The 14,813-nt window shown below is 32.1% G+C and overlaps 1 protein-coding gene across 1 annotated transcript in view; it reads left to right on the top strand.

Moving 5' to 3' along the window:
• The window catches only part of LOC135834407 (sialin-like), a 46,758-nt gene continuing 31,945 nt past the window's right edge, over positions 1-14,813 (top strand). The window contains exon 1 of the mRNA XM_065348270.1: positions 1-414. The gene's annotated coding sequence lies outside the window, so the exon portion shown is untranslated. The remainder of the gene's footprint in view (positions 415-14,813) is intronic.

The raw sequence follows: 14,813 nt of genomic DNA, 5'->3' as shown, positions 1-14,813 counted from the left end.
ATAGGTTAACACGATATTCCATGCAGTTGTGCGGTTAACGCCGACGAGTGAGTCGTCTCTATACCCACCGGTCGCCGGTTTTGCGAGGCGAATTTATTTTGAGAAAATTTTTTTTCATCGCGAATGTGCGACGATTCGATTGCGGTTATTTTTGATTGGGTTTCGATCCCCTCGAGTATCGGAAACGGCCGATTGATTAGTCATGTGCGAGTTCGACGATAACTCCTACGAATATTGCGAATTTTTTCCTCACGTAGGAACCGGCTAAAAGCCGAACTTGGATAGCCGCAAAGGTCGATCAACTTTCAGCTGTGTATCTTGTGTTATTATCTGTACGTGAATCGAGGTTCGTGGCAGTTCATCTCATTTCGTATCATTCCATCAATTTTTAACCATATTCTGAAGTCTATTGACGTAAGTTGCCATTCAATTTTTTAACTCCTATTAATCGACGAAAATTTTTCAATATTTTTAATTACCTATTAAATCATGCGACCAGAAGAGTGTGAGATATTTTTTCGTGTCATTTTTACCCTATATTAAATGTCAGCAGTCAGATGCATAGTAGTTGAAAGTAATATTTCAAAATTTTTCAAAGTTCATCATTGATACGGTTTCTTCGCGGTGATGTGTGTGGGTGTATTCTACATGTGTAAAAAAAAGCCTACCATACTCAATTAGTACAGTATATGTATACACATGGTGCCTGGTGGTATTAAACTGGTAATATTGATTAAAACGTCATCGTCATTTTGATATGGTGCTATAACAACAACCCATAGAAAGGACGAATAAGCTCTGGTGATAGCGAAACAACCGCCATAAATTGGTTGCTCGTCGTAATACAGTGGCCGGTGTTGTCGGTGCTGGGACTTGGGAGTCGTTGCTGCGCCATATGGCACCCGTCAATGTTTAGCTATCCATATGAAGTAACAAACGATACCGTATATCTCTTTCAGGACGAAAAAATCTAGGTTAAACAAAATACTCATAATATGTTTGAAATCACCGTATATGCTTCACGTTCATTACGTTTAAGTTCTCAACGAGGTGTCCTCCCCTCCTCACTCTATCTATATTCCAAAGATGTGTGTTTTTACACATTCAATAAATCTATATTTTCAAGGGATACCTGAGTCAATTTAAAAATTACGCTATATACCTATTGGAGATGAAAGATGGAAAATTTGAAAATTTTGAAAACCAAATAAAAAGTTTTTTTGAATGAAAATTGGCTTACTGGGAACTTCATGAAGTGCACCCCCTCCCCCATTATTGGGGGGGGGGTAGTCTCAGTGATAGCCTTTGGCCCAAGTACCACACCATTAGATATAATTTTAGCAGGTTCAAGTTTAGCTCCCATTAGGAAATTTGGAATTTTTAAATTTTCGAGAACAGCTACCCCGACGCTCAGGTTTTTTCCACGGTGTTGTCGTGGGAAATTTCGACCCATGCGCTCGACCGAGAGACGTGCTTTATTTAGGTACTATAATTATTTTTCATGTTATATTTTTCGAAGATTATTCGAATTTTTTATTTTCAATGAAAATTTGAATATTCATTAAAAGATGTATGCTGAAAAATTTAGTCGAATGGGAAAATGAAGAAATCCCTTCGTTTATTGACAAGTTGATCTGTTTTCAAACGAATTGCGTACGTACAATGATTCATTTTTCATTGAATTGTTCGTAAGAGTATTAATTTATTTGAGGGAATCATTCGGGAACGAATTGATTAACTTTTTGAAAAAATAATTCGCGTACGAATAGATTCATTATTAGCGAATCATTCGCCAACAAATTGATTAATTCATTAATTTATGGATCAACACGTTCGCGAAGGAGCAGAGTTCGGACTTTTTAATGAACGCGATGTTCAAAGCTGTTTAAAACAACAATGAAAATTGATTGATTAAAAAAAACAACAAAAAACCGTATAAATAAAACAGGCACTATTTTTGATGGAAAAAAGATATAAAAATAGTAAATTTTCAGCGTTTTTATTTAAAATAAAATGTTTTTTTTTCGAGCTCTGCAAAAGGGTCACTTATGTAAATCAATTCGTTCGCGAATGATCCACCAAAACTTATTCGATTCGTTTATGAATGATTCGCCAAAATTTATTCAAATCGTTCGTGAGCGATCCATTAAAGATTGATCAGATGAATTGATTCGTTTACAAACGAGTCACTTACACGAATCAATTCGTTCGTGAATGATTCGCCAAGAGTTATTCAATTCATTTGCGAATGATCCACCAAAAATTATTCAATTCGTTCACGAATGAGTCACTTATACGAATCAATTCGTTCGCGAATGATTCACAGATTCACCAAAAATTATATTCGATTCGTTCGCCAATGATCCACCAAAATTGATCAAAAGAATTGATTCGTTCGTGAATGATTCACTAAAAATTATTGAATTCGTTCGCCAATGATCCACCAAAAATTATTCAATTTGTACGTGAACGATCCACCAAAAATTACTTGAATACTCGTAAATTGATTCTTAAATGAATCGATTCGTTTACAAACGAGTAATTTTTACGAATCAATTTGCTCGTGAATGACTCATAAAAAATGATTCGATTTGTTCGCGAAAGATCCACCAAAACTATTCAATTCGTACGTGAACGATCCACCAAAAATTATTCAAATTAATTGATTCGTTCGTGAACGAGTAACTTATACCAATCATTTTGTTCGTGAATGATTCGCCAAAAATTATTCAATTTGTTCGCGAATGATCCACCAAAATTTATTCGATTTGATTCGCCAAAATTTATTAAACGAACCGATTCGTTCGCGAACGAGTCACTTATACAAATCAATTCGTTCGTGAATGACTCACAAAAAATGATTCGATTTGTGCGTGAATGATTCAACAAAAAAATTGAGTAAATGAATCGATTAGTTCGCAATAGAGTCACTTATACGAATCATTTCGTTCGCGAAAGATCCACCCAAATTATTTAATTTGTACGTCAACGATCCACCAAAAAGTTTTTTAATTGATTGGTTCGTTCGCGAACGAGTCACTTTCACAAATCATTTCGTTCGTGAATGATTCACAAAAAATTATTTATTTTGTTCGTGAATGATCCACCAAAATTTATTCGATTTGATTCCCCAAAATTAATTAAAAGAACCGATTCGTTCGCGAACGAGTCACTTACCTATAAGAATCAATTCGTTCGCGAATGATTCGCCAAAAAAATTGAGTAAATGAATCGATTCGTCCGCAATAGAGTCACTTATACAAATCATTTCGTTCGCGAAAGATCCACTAAAATTATTTAATTCGTACGTAAACGATCCACCAAACATTATTCAAATTGATTGGTTCGTTCGCGAACGAGCCACTTTTACGAATCATTTCGTTCGTGAATGATTCACAAAAAAGAATTCATTTCGTTCGTGAATGATCTACCAAAATTTATTCGATTTAATTCACCAAAATTAATTAAAATAACCGATTCGTTCGCGAACGAGTCACTTATAAGAATCAATTCGTTCGTGAATGATTCGTCAAGAGTTATTCAATTCGTTCGCGAATGATTTACCAAAAATTATTCGATTCGTTCATGAATGACTCACCAAAAATTATTCAATTCATTCGCGAATGATCCACCAAAACTTATTCGATTTGATTCACCAAAATCAATTAATAGAACCGATTCGTTTGCGAACGAGTCACTTATAAGAATCAATTCGTTCGTGAATGATTCGCCAAGAGTTATTCAATTCGTTCGCGAGAATGATCCATCAAAAACTATTCGATTTGTTTATAAATGATTCACCAAAATTGACTAAAGGAATCGATTCGTTCGCGAACGAGTCACTCATATGAATCAATTCGCACGTGAACGATCTACCAAAAATTATTTAAATAAATTGATTCGTTCGCGAACGAGTCACATATACAAATCAATTTGTTCGTGAATGATGATTCGCCAAAAATTAATCAAATTTCTTGACATTTTCCAGATATTTCTAGAATGGCAAGATTCTCTGATGTTTTTCTGGTTTCTTGAGATTATACACTGAACCCCCTCATAGTGTCAATTAAATAAGAGAAATTGGACAATGATCAACGATGCACCTTTACATATACTTAATAACTTATTGATGATAATTCTTCTTTGATCCCGTTACATTTTCTTCTAAAAAAATTTTTCAACTTTTTCGTAAAAAAAAACAAAAAAAATTGAAAAGGCACAAAAAAGTAAAAAATAAATCCCAGCACTATCACATCATATTGACTGAAAACTCATGATACATTGACGAGATAAATCAACCATTTCCACCACAATCGATTCATTTGAGAACTACTAACTACGACGATCGCAAAAGTCAGCCAAAGCCAAATTTATAAAATTCTATTTCACGTTTTTCGTTATTTTGCATATCTACTCGTAATCTATCTTCCACCATCGTCATTTATGCATATTTTATAAATCCACCATTGTCAACTTCTCGACACTGCGCAACTATAAAAATTACGTATTTCGGTCTCGTATATTCTTTTCATCGTCATTCGTATCCGTACGAATACAAATGTCGAAATTCGAATATACTTCGTAAATATCGCACAGCGAAATTCCCATAACCTAATTTAACGTGTATTGAAATGAAAAACAAAATCACACCGAGACTATAGGAACATATAATACCATCAATAGGATTGTAATTAACGAACGAGAACGCTATATACGATATTTCTTCTATATCCAGAGCTACATAATATACTGCGACAAAACTCGACGAAAAGAAAACCCCCTCATATTTCGTGAATCCTGACGATGTTTGCCGCAGCTGCCACAAGCGCCATGTCGTTTCATTGAATCCTTTTGCACGTGTGGGGCGCATAATTTGCGTCAAATTGTTCGCCAGTTCGCCATTCAATTCATGGCCTATGTGTACACACAACACAAGTTAGCGTGCTCTGGATATTAATTACTACTCCCAACGACTAATATATGACTATACGACGAGGAAAAAAATTCGCACGCCAGATTGTCGCATACTGCGGAGAAATTTTCCGTCGCCATAAAGAACCTTTTTCGTCTTCGTGATACGAATTTACTAATAAGCCAGGATGAAAAAGTCTCCTGTACTCGCTCGTATTTTAATGATTTTTACATCGAAATGAATGAGAAAAGGTTCTTAAAATGCAAAGAAAAATTCTAATTTTATGGATGTTACTTCAAGCTATCAAAAATTTGTGAAAATCCAGATAAATGTACGAAAAAATGACACATTTCAAACCATATTTATTTATTTTCACTCGCAAATTTAATATTTTCATGCATTAGAATAGATACCTATTTTTCTACTTATAAGTAGGTGAGTACTGAGTAGGTACTTGTATTTGATAGCTACAATAATGTTAATGTAACTAAATACAGTACCTACGTTGTGAAGCTGATCTCAGGAGACTAATGCCTCTTCTGCTGCCTCTATAATACCAACATAATTAACTACAAACACAATCCTAAAACATTTCTTGTCTTATTTGTCTCACTCCGTATTCTCTCTGGTATCGCAACCCTCAAAATAAATTTCGATTTGTACTTCAAACAATCCGAAATAAATCAACGTTTGCAAATAGAAAGAGCGGAGACTACGAAGGGAGAAGAATTAAGTACCTAGCTAATACTGACACAATACAATATAAACCCTATAAAGCAAAGCTTTTTTAACATTTCAAATAAAAGTAGAGTGAGCTGTGCCTTGGAATAATTAAACAGGGAGAACTTTTGGCTCAAATTTTGTGCAATTTATCCCACTTTCATTCAAAGATACGAGTAATTTGGTGGAGGAGGACAGGAGAAGTAAAATAAATCTTTTTCATGATCAAGAAAAAGCGTTGAAAAATGTCAAGATACTTGATTTTTTTTTGAAAAAACTCACAAAAAAATTCTTGAATCATTTAAAATCACAAAAAAGTGATCACCAAAATTGCATGAAAAATTAATATATAAAACGCATTATAAAGTAGCATAAAACACAATAAGAAGCCCCAAATTACAAAAAATCAGAAAACATGGGTGAAATTTCTGTAAAATTAAACAAAGTTGAGTGAAAAGTGTTATTAAAACAGCATATCAACACCAAAAGTACTTCCTAAACAATGTACCTACCAAAAAGTAATGAATTTTTTCTGGAAAATTTGACAGACTGTTGATATCAAAAAATTGTACAAAATACCCGTTAAAATGACATAAAAAGACGAATAAAGCATTGAAATTTATGAAAATCAACAATAAAAGTAAAAAATGAATTTTCAATAAAGTTTAACAAAATTGAGAAAAAATTGCATAAGTCATCGTTGAAAGACAAAAATTTTGCATGAAAAAGACTGTTAAAAACATATTTTATCAGATTTGATTTACTTACCTACACCTAATTTTCAGAATCCTCAATTTTATGATTTTAGTTTCAGGTTTTAATTTTACTTTCAGTTTTTAATTTTATTTTCAATCTTTGATTTTAATTTCAATTTTTTATTACATTTTTTAGAGTTGGATTTTTTCGAGAGGAATCGGTTTGATTTTAAATTCACCCAATCGAGCTCATTTTTAAAATTTTCAATGTAATTTTTGGTTTTTAAATAATTTTTTTTCATTTTCAGCGATAGGTACACATTGATTTTAGTTTCAGTTTCCAGTTTTATTTTCATTTTCTAGTTTTATTTTCAGAATCTTCAATTCCATTTTCAGTTTTCAAAATTAATCCCCCATGTCGGGGTTTTTATCTAATAGGTATTTGAAAATTTCATTTTTGTATTTTGATTTTTTTTTTAGTTCATGAATCATGATTCTTGATTCTTGATTTCATTTTCTTAATTTTATCTTCATTTTAGTTAAGTTTTTTATTTTATTTTTAGAAATTTCAATTTTATTTTTGATTTTGAATTCAAATTTGTAGTTTTTGATTTTTTTCAATTTTTGATTTGAATTTTAGTGCTTGCTTCTTGAATTTAACTTTCAGAATTTCCATTTCATTTACACAGTTTTTCGTTTCATTTTCATTTTTCCACTTCATGCTTTTCCAGTTTTTCTCATCTCACTTCCAAAATTTTGACTTTTATTTTCATTTCATCCTCATTTTAAGAAATTACAATTCAATCTTCCAGTTCTTAATTTTATTTTCAATTTGATTCCATATTTTTAGTTTTTAATTCTACGTTCAATTTTCAATTTCAATTCAGCTCTTGATTTATTTTTTGAAATTTTTCATTCAATTTTCAATTTTTGATTCCATTTGGAATTTTAAATTTAATTTTCATTCAGAGTTTTTTCGTTTTATTTTCAGTTTTTTTGTTTTCAGTCCACGATTTCATTTTCAGGAGTTTCAGTTTCGTTCTCATTTTCAAATTCATTTTTGGATTTTGGATTTATATTTTCAATTTTTTCTCAATTCTCATTTTCAAATTTAATTTTGAAAATCATTTTCGGAATTTTCAATTTCACTTTCCTTATTCAGTTTCATTTTCAGTTTACCAATTTGTTTTCTGAGTTTTCAGTTTTATTTTCAATACTTTTAGTTTCATGTTCAGTCTTTAGTTTTCAATTTTCATTTTTTTTTTTTTTAGAGTTTTTGGTTTTTAGTTTGCAATTTTATTTCATTTCATTTTTTCGATTCAATGTTTAGAACTTTCAATATTTAAACTATCCATCGATTCTATTTCCAATTTCTTATCTCCTTTAGTTCATTTTTATGTTTTTACTTTGGTAACTTCAACCTTATTAATTTATCATTATTCAACGATCGAAACGCCCATTTTAATTCTTTTGTGAAAGTTTTCAGTTCTTCTCCATCATTCGAAAACGTTTAAACATATTTTGAATCTATTGGTAACCCCCTCCCCCCTCTCGTACCTATACCTACATATATGTAGTAGACAGAAATCATCTAAGAAAGTGCTACTGAATGTGCGGTCAAGTTTCGATTTTTGGTGAAAAAGAAAGTTTAAGCTGACCTATTTATATCAATTGAGTAGGTAAGGCATTATAGCTATGTACTTTGCATAATTAGGCTATTTTAAAATCAAACATTAAGCTGACAACGAAGCTTAAAATGATTTCATAAAATCACATTTGTGGCATGAACGTACCTACTTATACCTACCTCTCTACCTACCTACCTACCTACCTATAAGAATAAAAATGACTGAATTTATACTCTCGAGGATTATTTTATTAATTTCTTTCAGCGCTCAGGTAGCTCACTATAAACTGTAATGACATTTCATGCGAATGATTATAGAGGCACTTAATTTAAATAAGTATGTGTGCATCTGACAGTTCTAAAAATTAACTTATTTTCATAATTTTGTGAATCAACTTCAAACAACGTTCATACTTGTAAATGGGTCATTCCGCGTAAAGTGAGAATATCATGTCCAGATGGGATAGCTCCAAAACTGTAAGGGCGACAAAAATTTTTTTGGGGTCTATGATTAGGGGACGTTGACCCCTATATTTTAGTACAGATTGGGCAGATGGGGGGGGGTGGGTCATTTTCCCATTCCAATCAAAAATATAGCTGAAATGTCCATCGTCGTGTGTGTCCATGTCCCACTGTCCCAGGTCATGTTTCAGTTGCTTTGTTATCAGTTTTTGGACCACTGATTTGAAGTTCAACTAAAATGAATGAAATATTCTATTAGATATAAGTTGAATATTCACTTGATGAATCTTTTATTTTTTTTGAGGTTCCTCAGTGTGAGTAAAACCAATTAAGAGAACTGTCACATAGTTTTTATTTTAATTTGTCCATCGTCATGCTTGATTTTGTTTTGGCCATGCGGTGTATTTAATACACATTTTTGAAGTTCTAATATGGTAATCCTGATTACCTTTCATCATAGCTACATGATCCAGGTATTTTTTTAATGTCATTGGGAGAGGGACTCACGCCACAACAATAAATTTCTCTAAAACCAGAAATTCCAAACCTAAATGTCCTTCGTCGTGTGTAATTTTTAACCCTTCTTCCTCAATTGGAAAATTTTGATAACTTATACCAAAACTGTATTCAAGTACACCAAGTTGAATAAACTATCAACTTTTGAAAAAAAAATAAATCCCCTCCCTTAATTACTGAAAAAGAGAAATTTTGTCCATAGGCATGGCCAACATTTTTTGTCCATCGTCGTGTTTCTGCTTTTTAAATAAGCAATTAGGCACAACAAAAGACCGATTGACACAATGACAGACATTTTTGACATTGACAGTCATCCAGTATTCTCCATGACGTCGATTGCTTGTTTTATCTGTCATCACAGGCTCTCGTCATGTCAAACATGTCCATCGTCGTGTCAAGCATGTCCATTGTCTGTCGTCATGTAAAAAAGAGCCCCCCGCCCCTAATAGTGGAGCTCCTGCTCCGGAAACATGCTCAATGGTCTCCACCAACCCAACATTAACAATTTTGGCCAAAAAAATTTCCAAAAAATAATTTGAAAATTTGAAAAAGTTCAAACATGTCCATCGTCGTGTGAATCATGTCCATCGTCATGTAGAAAAAAGAGCCCCCCCGCCCCTAATAGTGGGGCTCCTGCTCCGGAAACATGCTCAGTGGTCTCCACCAACCCAACATTAACAATTTTGACCAAAAAAATTTCCAAAAAATTATTTTAAAATTTGAAAAATTTTAGATCAAATTTTCTCACTTTACGCGGAATGACCCAAATTTCGGATAGGAATTTTCAAACAATTTTTACTGAAAAATTGAGATAAACTCCAGTGTAGAAATTCCTCTCCCCTCAATATTAATAATGTACCTACTTCAAATTCGAATTTCTTCTTAAATATCAGAAAAATTCTAATTACTCATCGCAGGTACCTATTTCTCATTGAACTATGAAAGTTTTCATTTCTATAAAATATATAATATACCTACCTCCTTCAACATGCTTTTTATTATCAAAGTTCGGTACATGAGGCAAAAAAGGGAGACCATTAGACCAGAAGAGAAATAACTTTGGCAAATGAATGCAAAAAAAAACTTCAGTTGTTCTTATCAACTGAATTTTTTAAAATAACTCACCATCAGTTACCTGTAGTTCCACGTTCAACGTGGTTTTTTTCGTCATAAAAAAGATCAAATCGATAGCATCCAATACCAGTAAGCTATGTACTTTAATTATCACACGACCGTAGATATGTCTCACTCTCATTTCCCATTCGGATAAAAAAAATATACGACCGCGTAATTGAAAGTTTACCATACGTAATGTATTAATAACTTTGGTCATCACTTCGTTTTTCATCATTTTGTACGACTATAATAGCCTACAGAAACAGATCGATGCGTATATTTCGAGTCTCAAAGACATAATTAAACTGAAAAACTCAAGACCTCAAGACGCCTGATGTTTCGGCCAAATGTACATGAATTTGAATATCTATATCTATGCAGTCTATAACTGTACATCCTCGACCCAAGAGACCGCAATTGATACAACTTCAGCTGCGTATATTAATTACTGATATTATGAGAACATGAATGATGTTTTATGTGTAGTATAAAAAAGCAATAGCCTCGTATGTACATTCAATTGAACGTGTCGAGAGGTATATACATAAACCATGCATAATTATAAACATTGCCACATCCCAAAACATACGACTATTTGAATAATCAACCAATTAAAAAAAAAATAAATAAACAAATTCATCGTTTACACGAATCAAAAAAATTAACACGATATTGGAACGTGATCAAGTACACACGTCGTTTACAATTTTTATACCTACCTATATACCTATTTCATTCAGTAATTATCAATTTGGAGGGAAAGGGGGGTTAAGGAGAAGAGAAATACATGTAATTTGTAGTATTAAGGAACCAATTCAAAAATCGCACTAGTTCGATAAATTTTTCGCAAAACTCCTCATGCACTCGAATTTTTCTGCAGAAAATATCAACCATCATCCTGTATGATTTGAGAGCTGAGGGTAGGTACATAACGAGCCACAGCTAGCGTGTTTTTATCATCGATATTAAAAATTCTCGAAAACGAATAAGCGCGGAAAAAATTTGTCATCGCGATAATATCGCGTGTAATGAAAATAATACCGATGGCGCTGATACGACTATAGAATGCGATGAAATGAAATGCCGAAGCCGAACTTGAACGAGCATGGAGAAGGCGACGAACGCGGGCGATAAAACTATGTCAAGTATTCGCCGGCTATGCCGAAATGCCAAATTATATAGCACACTATCCTACCAGCGTGAATGTACCTTACCTATACATATATTCGAACAATATACGTTTTACGTTCATAAACGAGCAAAAGATCTTTTTTTTTTCAAGTCCAATGTGAAAAATAGCTGAGAAAAAGAAGAACAGAAAACGAGGGAAAAAATTTTTCCGGATGAGAAATTCTTTTTTTTTCTATGTATTTGCAGAATTGGTGGAATGTTTTTTGACATCGCAGCATTGTCATTGTAATGTTGAGAAGATTGAATGGGTTCGATTTAGATACCGTGATAATATTGTCATTCTATTGACAGGGTGTCTCAAAATTCTCGCTAAGTGAAAGAAATCAAAATTTTATTGGGTTTAGAAATTTTTTCCTTAGTTTTTTGGAGTTCTTTTTGGGTATTTTTGTAGAGTAACGAGAATTTTTCCAATTTTCTAAACATTTCAAACATCAACTAGGTACTCAAAGTAATGAAGAGGGAAGGACGGGAAAGAGGAGATGGTCCCGCAGGTTTTATTCCAAACCAATTTCTACAATTTGTTGAATTATTTTAATTATTTGAATATCAGTCTGTCCACGTGCAAAATTAGTCAACAGAAATGACAAAAAAAGGACATTTTTTTTCAAACGCCATCAGCAGTGAATTTCATCAATTGATCTACAAGCTTTCGTGAGTTGTTTGTGAGTCTGGGATCGAAAATGAGCGCAAAAGAGAATTGAAGTGGTTCTTGTTTAGACACTCTCTTCTTTATTACTCTTATAACAACTAAATTGTTTCATTGAATAAATCTTTTGACCTTGAAAATTGAAGCAAGTATGTACTCCAGATACTTAGGTTATTTGGAGTAACAGGAGCATTTTTTGGAAATTTTAATTTTCCAAAAAATGCCATAGAACCTTTCAAAAAGTCGCTGGAGGCTCCAAAATGACTTAAAATCCACCTGCAGTTCCAAAATCCAAAGATGAAATTGAAAATGAGAACGAAACTGAAACTCCTAAAAATGAAATCGTAAACTGAAAATGAAACGAATAAAAATAAAATTAAAAACTCCAAATGGAATAAAAAACTGAAAATCAAATAAAAAATTTCAAAAATTAAATCAAGACTATACAATTGAAGTTGAAATTTGAACGTAGAATTAGAAACTAGTACAACAAAATCTAATTCCAAATTGTCTCCACGTCTCTAGCCAAATGGCTGTACACGGCGTGGTTAGATAAATTAAAAAAAAAAAAAAAAAAAAAACTAAAAATACTTATGGAATCGAAAATGGAAATTCAAAAGAATTTCATCAAAATAAAATAGAGAAGTGAAATACTTAAAAATTAAAAACTGAAAATAAAATCAAAAACCTAAACAATATTGAATTTGAAAATTCTGAAAATCTGATCAAAAACTGACGGTAATATTAAAAAACGATTTTTGAAGCGTGAAAATCGGAAATATTCATGTGAAAATTAAATTCGAAAATTTTGGAAGAAAGGTAAAAAAAAATTGATGAAAATAGAACGAAAAACTGAGCAAATGAAATGGAAATTTTGAAAGTAAAATCAAGCAGCAGGAACTAAAATTTGAATCAAAATTGAAAAAAAAAAATAAATAAAAATGAAATTTTAAAGACGGAAAGATGGAAAGTCAGAAAGACGAACGAACGAGATGAATTAATTCTAAAAACTGAAAACTACATAGATCAATAAACTGAAAATAAAATTGAAGATTCTGATTCTGAAAATAGAATCAAAAAATTAATGTAAAACTGGAAACTTTGACAACAGAATCAAAATAGTGAGAGTTGCAAATGAAAAAATTGAATCAGGAACCAAAAATGAAATTCAATATTCTGAAAATAAAATCAAATTAGGTTAGTTGAAAATGAAACCGATGCCTCCGGAAGAAATAATCCAATGCTGAAAATGGAATACAAAATTGAAATTATGAAATCAAAAACTAAAATTAAAATCAAACACTGAATGTAAAATTAAAATCTGTACCTAAATAAAAATCATGAAATTGAGGATTCTGAAAATTAGGTGTAGGTAAATCAAATCTGAAAATAGGTGCAATTTAAACACTTTTTCATGTAATTTTGCCAAATTTTTCCAAAATTTTATAATGTTTTTGTGATTTACAGTGTTTTTAATGCATTTACTTGTGTTTAGAGGGTAGTTCAACTTTCAAGGATGGTTTATGCAATTTTTGCTTAATTTTATTAAGGTTCGTCGAAAATTCATTTCCTTACTCATTGTTGATTATCAGAAATTGTAATGCTTTATTCATCTGTTTAAGTCATTTAAACAGGATTTTATACAATTTTGATAATATTTTGTCTTTTCCAATAATTTAATTATTTTTTACTGCATTGTTTAGGTAGTGATTTTGGTGCCTTTTTCGGTGTTTTTATGCTATTTTATAACTTACTCGACTTTGATTCAAAAACTGAAAATAAAAGTAAAAAATTTTAAAAATTTGATGAAAAAACTCAATAGATTTGATATCAGAAGAACTGTATTCAGTACCTATTCATTTAAAGAAATATATCGTATTCACTGAATGAATTTATTTTTCTCCATCAAGCCCATCTTCTTAAACAATACAGAAATATTTTCATAATTTTTCTCCAGCCTTATCTCTATTTAAACAAAATCAAGATAAAAAAATAATATTCGTTCGATATCTTTCTTCAAAAACTAATTATTTTATAAGCCATTTTAATTCCAGTTTCGAGTGCGCGATTACGAATAACCAAATCTAGGTACCTCTCAATTTCTTCGTCATTTCTCGCCAGATTCCCCTCCCTTTCTTCATTTTTCCATTTCACCCCATCCTACTCGAGTAATTAAGGATTTTCAAACTAATGATATACAGCTTTGCGCTGAATTTGAAATTAATGCGAAGAAAAGTGGGAAGAATGAAACGATTCTCGTAGCCATATAAAGCGCGACATGGCGTAATTATTTTCATTCATCATTTTTCTCTCGTCTTCTCTCGTTTAGCCGATTAATCATTTCTCTATGAGCTGGGAATTTCATATCTACGAGTACCAGGGGCGCCTACAGAAAACTTGTACAGGTCGGGCGGCGACACACCCCCTTGGTCAGTGCACCACCACCCCCCCAAAAGACCCTTACCCCCTCCCACAAATGGAAATTAAAAATTTTACGTAAGCAAAATTTTATTCAAGTAACAGAAACAGTTTATTTAAACTAATAAAAATAATAATGCATGAACACGCTCGCAACATGTCTGGTCCAATTTGTATGATTATCAAACCTACCTCTAACTTTGTCGCAGTACGAACACTTCGTTGGGGCCATTTCAAAATGTTTACATTAAAATGTGAAAATCACTGACTAATTACTTCATAAACACGAACACCAAAGCATTTGATCGCATTATATTTTAATAAATGTATTTTTTCACGAGCTCCTCACTTCGAGCAACACCAAAACGCAATGAAATATTCAATCAAATGGATTAAATGTCCGAAGGCAAATAGCCAAAGACCATCGTAGAAATATCGATAAATCGACTGCTGATAGCTGGAATATGTTTTTTTTTTTATATAAACGTTTACTAAGCACTAAGCAGGTGC

Source organism: Planococcus citri, chromosome 2 (genome assembly GCF_950023065.1).
Source record: "Planococcus citri chromosome 2, ihPlaCitr1.1, whole genome shotgun sequence".
In the NCBI taxonomy this organism is placed as follows: Eukaryota; Metazoa; Arthropoda; class Insecta; order Hemiptera; family Pseudococcidae; genus Planococcus; species Planococcus citri.
The sequence above is the reverse complement of the archived record's forward strand: the minus strand, read 5'-3'. Positions and strand labels throughout refer to the sequence as shown.